Source organism: Hylobates moloch, unplaced genomic scaffold (assembly GCF_009828535.3).
Source record: "Hylobates moloch isolate HMO894 unplaced genomic scaffold, HMol_V3 SCAFFOLD_16, whole genome shotgun sequence".
Taxonomy (NCBI): Eukaryota; Metazoa; Chordata; class Mammalia; order Primates; family Hylobatidae; genus Hylobates; species Hylobates moloch.
This window is the reverse complement of record NW_026652291.1, coordinates 50274768-50286776: the sequence shown is the minus strand read 5'-3', so window position 1 is coordinate 50286776 and position 12009 is coordinate 50274768. Positions and strand designations below refer to the sequence as shown.

At 41.2% G+C, this 12009-nt stretch overlaps 2 protein-coding genes across 6 annotated transcripts in view; both read left to right on the top strand.

Annotated features, from left to right (window-relative positions):
* The first annotated feature begins 321 nt into the window (after positions 1–321).
* The window catches only part of FBXO34 (F-box protein 34), a 90892-nt gene continuing 79204 nt past the window's right edge, over positions 322–12009 (top strand). The window contains exon 1 of one of the 5 annotated variants that reach the window (XM_058429264.1): positions 322–380. The gene's annotated coding sequence lies outside the window, so the exon portion shown is untranslated. Of the gene's footprint in view, positions 381–485; positions 1468–7319; positions 7421–12009 lie in introns of those variants that run through there. The other 4 variants (XM_058429262.1, XM_058429263.1, XM_058429261.1 and 1 more) reach the window with 4 other exon arrangements.
* Positions 7296–12009, top strand: part of LOC116484636 (putative charged multivesicular body protein 4B-like protein CHMP4BP1) — a 30430-nt gene continuing 25716 nt past the window's right edge. Inside the window, exon 1 of the mRNA XM_032179529.2 lies at positions 7296–7420. The gene's annotated coding sequence lies outside the window, so the exon portion shown is untranslated. The remainder of the gene's footprint in view (positions 7421–12009) is intronic.

Here is a 12009-nt window from a genome sequence, read left to right as displayed (position 1 = left end):
TGGCCGCTCCCCGCCCCCTCCCGCCGCCTGCCTGCGCTCCCGGGGCGCCGGGCGGGTGGGGGCAGGGGCGGGGGCGCCGCCCGCGGGTCCGGGGCAAGGACCGGGCCGCCTGCGCCTCCTCCGGGGCGGCACTCCCCGCGCGCACTGCCCGGGCGCTGAGCGCCCCCGCGGGCCACGGAGGGTCGGGCGGGTAGGGAGCGGGGTCCTGGGTCCTGGCTGAAGCTGAGGAGATCACGGATAGGCCGTGAGCGGGCACCGGACCGGCGCTCCCACCTACGGGACCAAGGGCGGTGAGGAAGTTAGCCTCTGGACTGGGGTCGCCTCGCCCCTGTCGCGCCCGCCCGGGCTCGGCCACTCTGCCCTTCCCTGCCCGAGCGCAGGTGAGCTGGCGCTTGTCCTTAACCTTCCTCGACGACGAGGCGGGACGGAGGCTCGGACGCCTCCCCAGCCTCTGGGCTGGCGCAAGTCGACTGCTGTTCGTCCTCAGTCCGCGATGAAGTCATAGGGCTGTGGGTCCGCGTGTCTGTGACGTCAGAAGATGGGTCCTGGGATGTCACTGCAGGCCCGGGCGGGGACCTGGGCTCGCGGAAGGACCGGGGGGACCCGCAGGGGAGAAAAAGGAAGTTGTCTTCCACGAACGCCTGGAATCGCAGTGGATTTGAATCGAAAGTTGTTCGATATCAGCATTTTGCAGTTTTATTGTAATAGTTGTCAATTTCTTTAACTTCTTGTCCAGCAAGCGTTGCGAATACAGCTCAGTAGAAGACATTTGATTTCGAAAAATTTAAGTCAGGGTAGAAGGCTTTTTGGAGGGTGTAATGTAAAAAGCCTTTTAGGAAGCTAAATTCATAGTTTGATAGTTTGCGATCAGAATTACTGAAAAAAAAGAGAACCACTTCTAGTGCTGATAAATCAGTTTGCTTTACTTTTTTTTTTTTTAACTGGACATCTATCTGTTAGCATTTTTTGTTAGAAAATGGCCAGGAGGAGGGAGAGTGGATCTTACATGATTTTTTTTTGCTGTTGTAAAGGGAGGGAGGAGTTTGAATTAATCCAACATTTGTCTTAAATAATAATTACCTGAGGAGTTAATTTATCCAGGTTATCTATCCCACCCTATGCTACCATGCTACCACCCCATGCTACCATTGTTTAGAAGTCAGCAACAAGCCTTTATCTTGCTTTCTTACTAAGACCTGGCTATAACTTAATATAATAACATATTCCAGGACCGCTTGTCTGGATAGGTAACTAAAATTTTGTCTGTAGTGCTTTTAAATATGAAATTACAGAATTAAAAAAATGATTTGTCTGTGAATACTGTTTTTCTTCCAAAGCTTTCAAAAGAGATCTAACTGGAAGAGAAGCTAGTCACTTGTCTTAGTGACCGTCTTCAGGTATTCCAGCATGTCAGTACTTTTCGTTTCCTCCTCTGTAGAATAATGTAAATGGAATCTAGTTCAAAAGGTAGGTGGCTTAAACTTGAAGCATAGTTAGTCTTTAGCAGGAAGCTTGGGTAGAAGTCCTTAAACCTTCCTCACTGACCTTGACTTGTAATGGTAGGGTTTTTTTTTTTTTTTTCTCTCTCTCTCAATACTTCCTGCTCCCCATTTGCCTTTTAGAGGTGATTGATAAGATCCTGTCTCTCTGGGTTTTACATCAACATGCAGATGGAAGTTTTGCCCATTTTCAGGCAGGAAATAAAAGCAAAAATTTACCCCGTTAGGTACTATTGGATTTGACTGGAAGTTCACAAAACAAGGCTTTCCTGTACATCTTATTTTAATCCTCACCACAACCTTGGGAATTTGACAGCATTGTGTGCGCTACTGAAAGTTGTTCTGGTTTTTTCTTCCTTCTTTTAAGAAATTAGGAATTTTATGCTGACAGTGTTGAGTGAAGTCTCTAAAGATAGAATTTTGTATACAAATTATTTTTTGTATATACAAATTTTGTATACAAAATTTTATATAAAAGATACAAATTTGAGCCTTTGGATCACCAGAGACTGAGAGGCACTTGAATTATTATGCAACTGCTGAAATTGAGAGTGTTAGTCAACCTTTAAGACGAAAGAATCTTGGCAAGATACTATGTGATGCAATTGAACGAGGTCCAAAATGGACGCTTGCATGTATCTTTCCGGAGCGGTAGCCATTCTGGGGCCGGCTACACGGCTCTATGTAAGTTAGGTGTACTAGTTTTTTTGTATGTTTTTTTGAAAGGGAGTCTCGCTGTGTCGCCCAGGCTGGAGTGCAGTGGTGCGATCTGGGCTCACTGCAACCTCCGCCTCCCGGGTTCAAGCGATTCTCCTGGCTCAGCCTCTCGAGTAGCTGGGACTTCCGGTGCGTGCCACTATGCCCGGCTAATTTTTGTATTTTTAGCAAAGATGGGGTTTCACTATGTTGGCCAGGCTGGTCGTGAACTCCTGACCTCGTGATCCGCCCACCTCAGCCTCCCAAAGTGCTGGGACTACAGGTGTGAGCCACCGTTCTCGGCCAGGTGTACTAGTATTAATGGGAAAGGTTGAAAGTCAAACTAAGTAAGAGTTGAAAGACCTACAGCTGATAAGGAGATGCCTGCTCTTCGGCAGTGCATTTTTCGCCTCTATTTTGCTTAGCAGTTAGGAAGTTTTTATTTTTCCTCATGGAAAATGAGTTAATAGGTGAAGAATAAATGTCATAGTGCATACTGATGTGACTGAGGAACAATGACAGATATTTAAAAAGCCAGCTTGTGAGTGTTGGTTTGTAATTATCTAACAAGCCAGAACTCGTGTGAAACATTTTTACAGTCTGTTTCTATTTTTGGCAGGATCTTTTTCACCCATGCTTTCCAGTTTTGGGTCTGGGAAGCAGCTTTTACTTCATATAAATGGTTTTATGGAAATTAATTTTGAGATTGGTTTATTATTTTCAGTCATTTTATTCACTTATATAATTTGAAGGCACTAAACAGTCGTTTGTTATCCATCTTTCTGATGGATAAAAGCAAATGTCAAGAATGAGAGTGCTGTATTGTAGAAATTCCTCAGGATATGTTTATTGGGTCAGTTACTTTATTAACATTTAGGATTTAAATTCTTAAAAGTTTTTACTTTATTTTTTAAACTTAATTTATGTTCAGCTAGCTTAATTTGACAGTTTTTATATTCTAGTAACTTTAATCTTGTTTTAATATTTGTTTGGGAGAGAACATACTTATCTTTAGAGACATCATTTAGTGTTATCTTCCAAAATTTGCAGCTGTTTAGAACCAGATACTTGAGGGAAGCTACTATGGTATGATGAATGCCTTCCTTGTTAGGTCATGTGTGACAAAGGCAAAATTCAGCAAGTGCATAATCTGCAGTCCTTTGGAAGCAACAAAAACAAAAAAGAGCAGATTAACTCGAAATGCATTTAGGTCATCTGGAAATTGAATTCCTGTCAGTTCTTATCTTTGCATAATTTATCTTCTCCCCTTTAGTTAACGCTTATGGTATTTCGAAGCTGATGACATACTGTATTTTCCAGGAGAGCATTCATACAGGGTAGTTGTTTCTTAGTGTTGGTTAAAAGAACTTATCAACCTTTCATTCCCACCTCCATCTTCTAGTTAATGCTCCACAGAAGAGGCTCTCATTAATTCCTTTTAAAATATTCAGCTTCAGAAACCTAACATGTACATTTCCTACCCTCAGTAGAATGTAGGTTAAATATGAAACTAAGTGCTATGTAAGTGTGGTTATTGCATTATTAGGTATGGATTTCATTCATCCAACAAACATTTTTTTGAGTATTTCTGTGCCAGGTACTTAGCTAGGGACTGTGACACAGAGATGATATGTCCTTCTTGCAAGGACCCTTAACCTTTGTTTTAACATTGCCTTGCTATGGTGGGTCTTGGGTGTGAGAGGCTAGAGTTGAGTCAAGAGGATAAACTATTGGCCAGGTGCAGTGGCTCATGCCCTTAATCCCAGCACTTTGGGAGGCTGAGGCAGGCGGATCACGAGGTCAGGAGATTGAGACTATCCTGGCTAACACAGTGGAACCCCATCTCTACTTAAAATAAAAAAAATACAAAAAATTAGCCGAGCGTGGTGGCGGGTACCTGTAGTCCCAGCTACTTGGGAGGCTGAGGCAGGAGAATGGTGTGAACCGGGAGGCGGAGCTTGCAGTGAACCGAGATGGCGCCACTGCACTTAAGCCTGGGTGACAGAGCGAGACTCCGTCTCAAAAAAAAAAAAAAAAAAATGAGGATAAACTATTTATGTTATGCTAGATTGGCCAGAGGTGTTAAAGGTTAATTTAAGGAGGTATTAGAAACTCAGTTAAAAAGAATAGGGAATGGCTTATCATAGCCCAAGACAGACAAGGGCCTAGATACCACAGATTGAGATTGTGCTAGAATGAATGCAACTTAGTGAGTTTGGGTTTCCTTAGAGGCAAGAACAAGTGCTCAAGGCCAGAACTAGTCTATATAGGCAATCTCAAATTAGAAGCATAGAAAAGAGGGACAACCCGAATACCTGTTCTCCTTTTCTTTCCGTTCTCAGGCATGCATGTACCTTCTTTTCCTTTAAAGTCAATCCTTTAATTGATGAACTTGGGAAATACGCAAGCCTCTCACAGCTTTCATTTCCAGTGTTTGCTTTCTTTCTGGAAGATTTTATAGTGAAACATTTCATTCATTGCAGAAAAGTGGAAAGAATTGTTTGTACATTGCATACCTAAATACCCACCACCCCTATATTGTTAGTCATATTTTGGTATATTTGCTTTATTGCCTCACTATCGGTCTATCCATTCATCAGTCCTTTTGTTTTTGTTGTATTGCAAAGTATACTTTACACCAAGACATTTCCCCATGCCTATTATTAACTATTTGTTTACTTGTTTTTAGGCAAAACTTGTGTATAGTAAAATGTACAAATCTTATGTATACCATTCCCTTAGTTTGAACAAGTTCATACATCTGTGTTAACCCATATCCCTGTCAAGATATAGAACATTATCATCACCACAAAAAGTTCCTTCCTGCATCTTCTAGTTTAATTTCATTAGCTGTTTAATCTCCTGCAGTCATATTTCTACTAGTTTCTTCTGAAACTGCTTGTTCAAATGATCTACTTTGTTAGAAGTACATTAGGGTTGCATTGTGCTTGGTGTTCAGAGTATAAAGAAATGAAGAACATAACCCTTGCTCTCTCTATGATTTAATCTTTTGTTTTTTGAGACAGTCTTCGCTTTGTTGCCCAGACTGAAGTACAGTGGTGCAATCATAGCTCACTGTAACATTGAGCTCCTGGGCTCAAGCCATCCTCCTTCCTCAGCCTCTTGAGTAGTTGGGTCTACAGGTGTGTGCCACCATGCCTGGCTGCTTTTTTAATTATTATTATTTTTTAAAGAGACTAGATCTTGCCCAGTCTGGAGTGTAGTGGCTGTTCAAAGGCCCGATTATAGTGTACTGCAGCCTTGAACTTTTGGGCTCAAGTGATCCTCAGCCTTCTGAATAACTGGCATGTACCACAGGCCTAGTTTGGGTTTTAATTAGGTATCTGAAGAGAGATAAGTAAATGTTACATGAATTCAGAGGAGGCAAGTTTCTTAGAAGTGGGTCTTGAATTAGGCCTAAGGTCTGAATGTTGGTGTCCCTTCAAAATTAAATGTTGGAACTTAATCCCCAGCGTGATAGTATTAAGAGCTGGGGCCTTTAGGAGGTGATTAAGTCATGAATGGGATTAATGCCCTTGGAAAAGAGGCTTGAGGAGCTCTTTGTCCCTTCCATCATGTAAGGTGCCATCTCTGAGGAACAGGGCCTCACCAGGCACTGAATCAGCCAGTGCCCTGATCCTGGACTTCTCAGTCTCCAGAACTGTCAGCAATAAACTTCTGTTGTGTAAAAATTACACAGTGTAAGGTATTTTGTAGCAGCCTGACGAACAAGGACAGGCCTTTATTTAAGGATCCAGAGAAGAATTTTTTATTTTATTTTATTTTTTTAAAGACTGTGACTAGAAGCTTTTGTATAAAGGAACAGTAGCAGACAAGATGGTTGGGACCAGGTTTTGGAAGGAGTTTGAATATTATTTTGTACTCAGTGATAGTTTTTGAGGAAGGAAGTAATGTTTTTCACAGATCTTTCTGTTAAATCTTTATCCTGTTTGTCATCTTTGGTACTTAGTTATATAGAAGACCTCGTGTTTTGAGTTCTCTCTTCTCTTAGTTCTTTGCTTATCTCTAATTTCTCAGCTTTTCTGACAATTCTTTCTCTTCCAGATCCAGACTATCTAATGCTCTGTTCTTGAACCTTTATTCCTTCTTATAATCCAGCCCTTACCTCTTAGGGCTTCTCAGTTACAATTCTATCCAAGTCATGCCTACATTTTTATTCATAAACTGTTAACTCTTGTTAGGTTTCTGACTACTAAGAAGATGCTTCTTTTGTATATCCCTTTTTACTTTGACTTATTCAGGATCCTGTAGCAAGAGCATTTGCTTTAAGTAGTTGTAGCAAACAGGATTTATTAAGAGAAAGATAGGTAAACTTTGAGCGGGCTGAATGAACAGATCAGTCCGAACTTCAAGAAACAAACCCCTGAATGACACTGCAGAGCTTGCCTGCCAAGGGGGCTACTGCACCAAGAACCATGTCGTTGAATCAGAAAGCCGCTACCAGAAGTTTAACTTACTTGGGTAGGACTGTTCTTTCTGTTCTCTGTATCTTATGCAGGTATGTCTGCTTGCCTATACTTAGGTCATAGGTGAAACCTAAGCATTGCCCATATATAAAACAGGAAGTGCATGTGAGAGCTTTTCTGGATTATTGAGTCTGCAGTACATTCAGTTTGTGAGGAACTGAACTCATTTTCCCCAGGTTCCCTCATTGTGACAAAGTTAAGCTTTTTCTAAGTTTTCTTTTTCAGTCCAAAGGCATGGGTATTGTTCCAGTTTTCTGAGGTAGAAACTATTGAAAACTGTATCATTTAGATTTTTTAATGCTGATGTAACAGAAAACCAACTCAAATTCACTGGCTCACAATATTAAAAAGTCCAAAGTTGATGCTTGATTCAGTTATACTTACGTGATCAGACCTCATCTTTCTCTTCCTTTATTTAATGAGCTCAGCTTCCGTGGTTTTGGTCCCTTTGTGTTCACAACGTGTTTGTTGCAGCTCAAGCCCTACAACCTCATGCTATCAAGTCCAGGAAAATACATAGGACTACTGTACAAAGAAAACTAGTTACATTAAAATGTAGTTATAAAAGTATTTTAAAAAATTGTTGGTAATACCTGTTTTTTTTTTTTGAGACAGGTGCTTGATCTGTTGCCTAGGCTGGAGAACAGTGGTGCTAACAAGGCTCACTGCAGCTGAACCTCCTAGGCTCAAGTGATCTTCTTACCTCAACCTCAGCCTTCTAAGTAGCTGGGAACACAGGTGCGCACCACCATATCTAGCTAATTTTTAATTTTTTTGTAGAGATGAGGTCTTGCCATGTTGCCCAGGCTAGTCTCGAGTTCCTGGGCTCAAGCCATCCTCCTGCCTTGGCCTGCCAAAATGCTGGGATTTTAGGCATGAGCCACCATGCCCACCCTGTTTCTTTATTAAAAAGATTTAGTGAAGGCCGGGCGTGGTGGCTCACGCCTGTAATCCCAGCACTTTAGGAGGCTGAGGGCGGATCACGAGGTCAGGAGACCAGCCTGGCCAAGATGGTGAAACGCCATCTACTAAAAATACAAAAATTAGCTGGGCATGGTGGTGGGCACCTGTAATCCCAGCTACTTGGTAGGCTGAGGCAGAGAATTGCTTGAACCTGGGAGACGGAGGCTGCAGTGAGCTGAGGTCGTGCCACTGCACTCCAGCCTGGGCTACATAAGTGAGACTCTGTCAAAAAAAAAAAAAAAGTATGTATATATTTAGTGGGGTCTAATAATTTCTGAGTGGTGATGAGTATTATTACTATTTGGAGGTATCTTCAACCAAAGATCATGTGATAGAAAAATAAACTGTGATTTCTACTGGTGACAAAATGAACAGATATTGCTAATATAATACTATTGTGGTGTTTTGGCTGAATTCACAGTGAAAGGAAATGCTAAATTTCAGTTAGAGGTTAAAGATGTAATTTGTTCTTCTCAGTTTAACGACACCCTGAATTCTATATATAAACCCTTGGAGTATGTGTGAGCCTCAGTTTAAGAACCACTGCTAGAAGAGAGTTTCTCTTCCTAGAAGCTCAAGAAATGTATTCTTGTGTCTCATTGACTTTGGGTTATGTTGTCATTTCTGCATCAACCATTAAGGCAAGAGAAATAGGATTTGCTAATTAGTTTAGCCAGCCTGGGCCTACCTCTGGAGCTGGGGGCCATTCCCTCCTAACCAGCATCATGGGAGAGGAAGTGGATTTCCAAGGGAAAATCAAGCAGTGGATGGCAGGATCTGGAAGAATTTGCTAAGTGCCCCTAAATAAAGAGCCAGTAGATATTGAGTAGCAAATAGCATTATGTCCATCCTCTCCCTTTACTTCCATGGTCAACCAGTCATTAAGTTTTAGTGAAACTTTCATTTGCATTTGCCTTTTTCTGTTTAGTCTCTTTGATAATATCTTAAACCTCCAGTGTGGTAGTGTGTGGATTAGTCCATTGGATTGTGGAAAGAAAAATGTTGAAACTTCTGTTTATTCTTCTCATCCTACTAGTATTTATATACATTTTATATGTATGTAAAATATATTAGTACATGATATATATACATACATGTATATATCACATCATATTTGTGGGTACATGTTAAAAATGTTTTAAAAAATGGGAATGGGAGAATCAGAAAAGTTGAGATAACTATGTAGAGCAGTGCTGTTGAGTAGAAATAGCCCTCTAATCTGTGGGTTTATCATCCATGGATCCAACCAACCTCAGATGGAAAATACTTGAGGAAAAAAAATTACATCTGTATTGAACATGTACAGATATTTTTTCTTGTCATGACAGTACAGCATAACTCTTTACATAGCATTTACATTGTATTAGGTATTTTAAGTAATCTAGAGTTTAAAGTATGCGGTAGAATGTGCATAGGTTATATGCAAATACTACACCATTTTATATTAGGAACTTTTTTTTTTTTTTTTTTTTGAGACAGAGTCTCGCTCTGTCACCCAGGCTGGAGTGCAGTGGCGCGATCTTGGTTCACTGCAAGCTCCGCCTCCCAGGTTCACACCATTCTCCTGTTGACTACAGGTGCCGGCCACCTCGCCCGGCTAATTTTTTGTATTTTTAGTAGAGATGGGGTTTCACCGTGTTAGCCAGGATGGTATCGATCTCCTGACCTCGTGATCCTCCCGCCTCAGCCTCCCGAAGTGCTGGGATTACAGGTGTGAGCCACCGTGCCCAGCTATGTGTCAGAAACTTGAGCATCCATGGAGTTTGGTGTCCAAGGGAGGTCCTGGAACCAATCCGCCATGGATACTGAGGGATGACTATAATATGAACCTTGTATGTATGTAATTTAGCATTTTCTAGTTAGCCACATTAAAAAAGGAAAAAGAAACAGGTGAAAAATATTTTAAAAATACGTTAACACAATATATCCAGAACGTGATTTCACATTGAAATCAAAATGAAAATTACTGAAATAGTTTACAGTCTTCTTTTTCATATAACATCTTTGAAATCTAGTGTGCATTTTACACTTAAAGCATATCCCTCTGGGCATGGTAGCCCATGCCTGTAGTCCTAGCTGCTTGGGAGGCTGAGGCAGGAGAATCTCTTGAACACAGGAGTTTTAGGTTATGGTGAGCTATGATCGTGCCACTGGACTCCAGCCTGGATGACAGAGCGAGACCCGACTCCTTAAAAAAAAAAAAAAAAAGCACATCTCAGTTCAGACTACTAACATTTCAGGTGCCAAAGGCCACATGTGGCTAGTGGCTGCTGTGTTGGATAGCACAGATCTAGACCAATGATCATTGTGAATTTAGATTTCTGTAATTGTCTCTATGACGGTTTTTTATAATTCCATATTTGCCCCCTTCAATCTTATACACAGTTGGCAGGTTAGTTGGACAAAAATTCCAGTGGGATGATGTTACTCTCCAAATGAGAACCTGCTCTAGATTTAGACGTCATAAGATAGTCCCACCCTTCCTCTCCATTTTCTGGGACTGCCTGCAATAAACCTGGTATTCAGGCAGTTTCCTCAGCCTTGCTTTCTCCAAATATAACATCTGTTTTATGAAGTCTATTCCCATAAAACCTTGTTGGACTCACCAATCCCTCTGTAACATCCTTACCATTTCCCACATTCCTGTGGTGTATATTGAGTACTTAGCCACTCAGCATGTTGGCATTTCATTGTATACTGTTGCTTGTTGCTCTTTAATTGTTTCACATGTAATGAGCCTTATCTCCCCTAATAAATTCTAAGCTTCATATATTATCCCTGAATGGTAGGCACATATTGAAGGCTTAGCTTTTCCTTATCTTTAGAAAGGACATAGCTGGGCTATGTAAATTTGTAGCTTTACGTTTTTTTGAAATTGTTTATGCCAATAAGTTTTATTTTTAAATTTAGCTTTTTTTTTTTTTTTTTGAGACAGAGTCTTATTCTGTTGCCAGGCTGGAGTGCAGTGGCACAATCTCGGCTCACTGCAGTCTCCGCCTCCCGGGTTCAAGCGATTCCCCTGCCTCAGCCTCCCGAGTAGCTGGGACTACAGGTGCATGCCACCATGTCTGGCTAATTTTTTGTATTTTAGTAGAGACAGGGTTTCTCCATGTTGGCCAGGATGGTCTTGATCTCCTGACCTCATGATCCGCCTGCCTCAGCCTCCCAAAGTGCTGGGGTTACAGGCCTGAGCCACTGCCCCTGGCCAAATTTAGCTTTTTGACTCTGTGCTTGTGCTTTCAACACTTTCACAATGATTTTCTGCTTCTTTTTTTTTTTTTTTTTTTTTTTAGCTTTTCTATAAACATGTCTTTTTTTTTTTTTTTTTTTTTCCATAATTTTTTTTTTTTAATTATACTTTAGGGTTTTAGGGTACATGTGCACAATGTGCAGGTTTGTTACATATGTATCCATGTGCCATGTTGATTTCCTGCACCCATTAACTCATCATTTAGCATTAGGTGTATCTCCTAATGCTGTCCCTCCCCCCTCCCCCAACCCCACAACAGTCCCCGGAGTGTGATGTTCCCCTTCCTGTGTCCATGAGTTCTCATTGTTCAATTCCCACCTATGAGTGAGAACATGCGGTGTTTGGTTTTTTGTCCTTGCGATAGTTTACTGAGAATGATGTTTTCCAGTTTCATCCATGTCCCTACAAAGGACACGAACTCATCATTTTTTATGGCTGCATAGTATTCCATGGTGTATATGTGCCACATTTTCTTAATCCAGTCTATCGTTGTTGGACATTTGGGTTGGTTCCAAGTCTTTGCTATTGTGAATAGTGCTGCAATAAACATACGTGTGCATGTGTCTTTATAGCAGCATGATTTATAGTCCTTTGGGTATATACCCAGTAATGGGATGGCTGGGTCAAATGGCATTTCTAGTTCGAGATCCCTGAGGAATCGCCACACTGACTTCCACAATGGTTGAACTAGTTTACAGTCCCACCAACAGTGTAAAAGTGTTCCCATTTCTCCACATCCTCTCCAGCACCTGTTGTTTCCTGATTTTTTAATGATGGCCATTCTAACTGGTGTGAGATGGCATCCCACTGTGGTTTTGATTTGCATTTCTCTGATGGCCAGTGATGATGAGCATTTCTTCATGTGTTTTTTGGCTGCATAAATGTCTTCTTTTGAGAAGTGTCTGTTCATGTCCACTGCCCACTTTTTGATGGGGTTGTTTGTTTTTTTCTTGTAAATTTGTTTGAGTTCATTGTAGATTCTGGATATTAGCCCTTTGTCAGATGAGTAGGTTGCAAAAATTTTCTCCCATTCTGTAGGTTGCTTGTTCACTCTGATGATAGTTTCCTTTGCTGTGCAGAAGCTCTTTAGTTTAATGAGATCCCATTTGTCGAT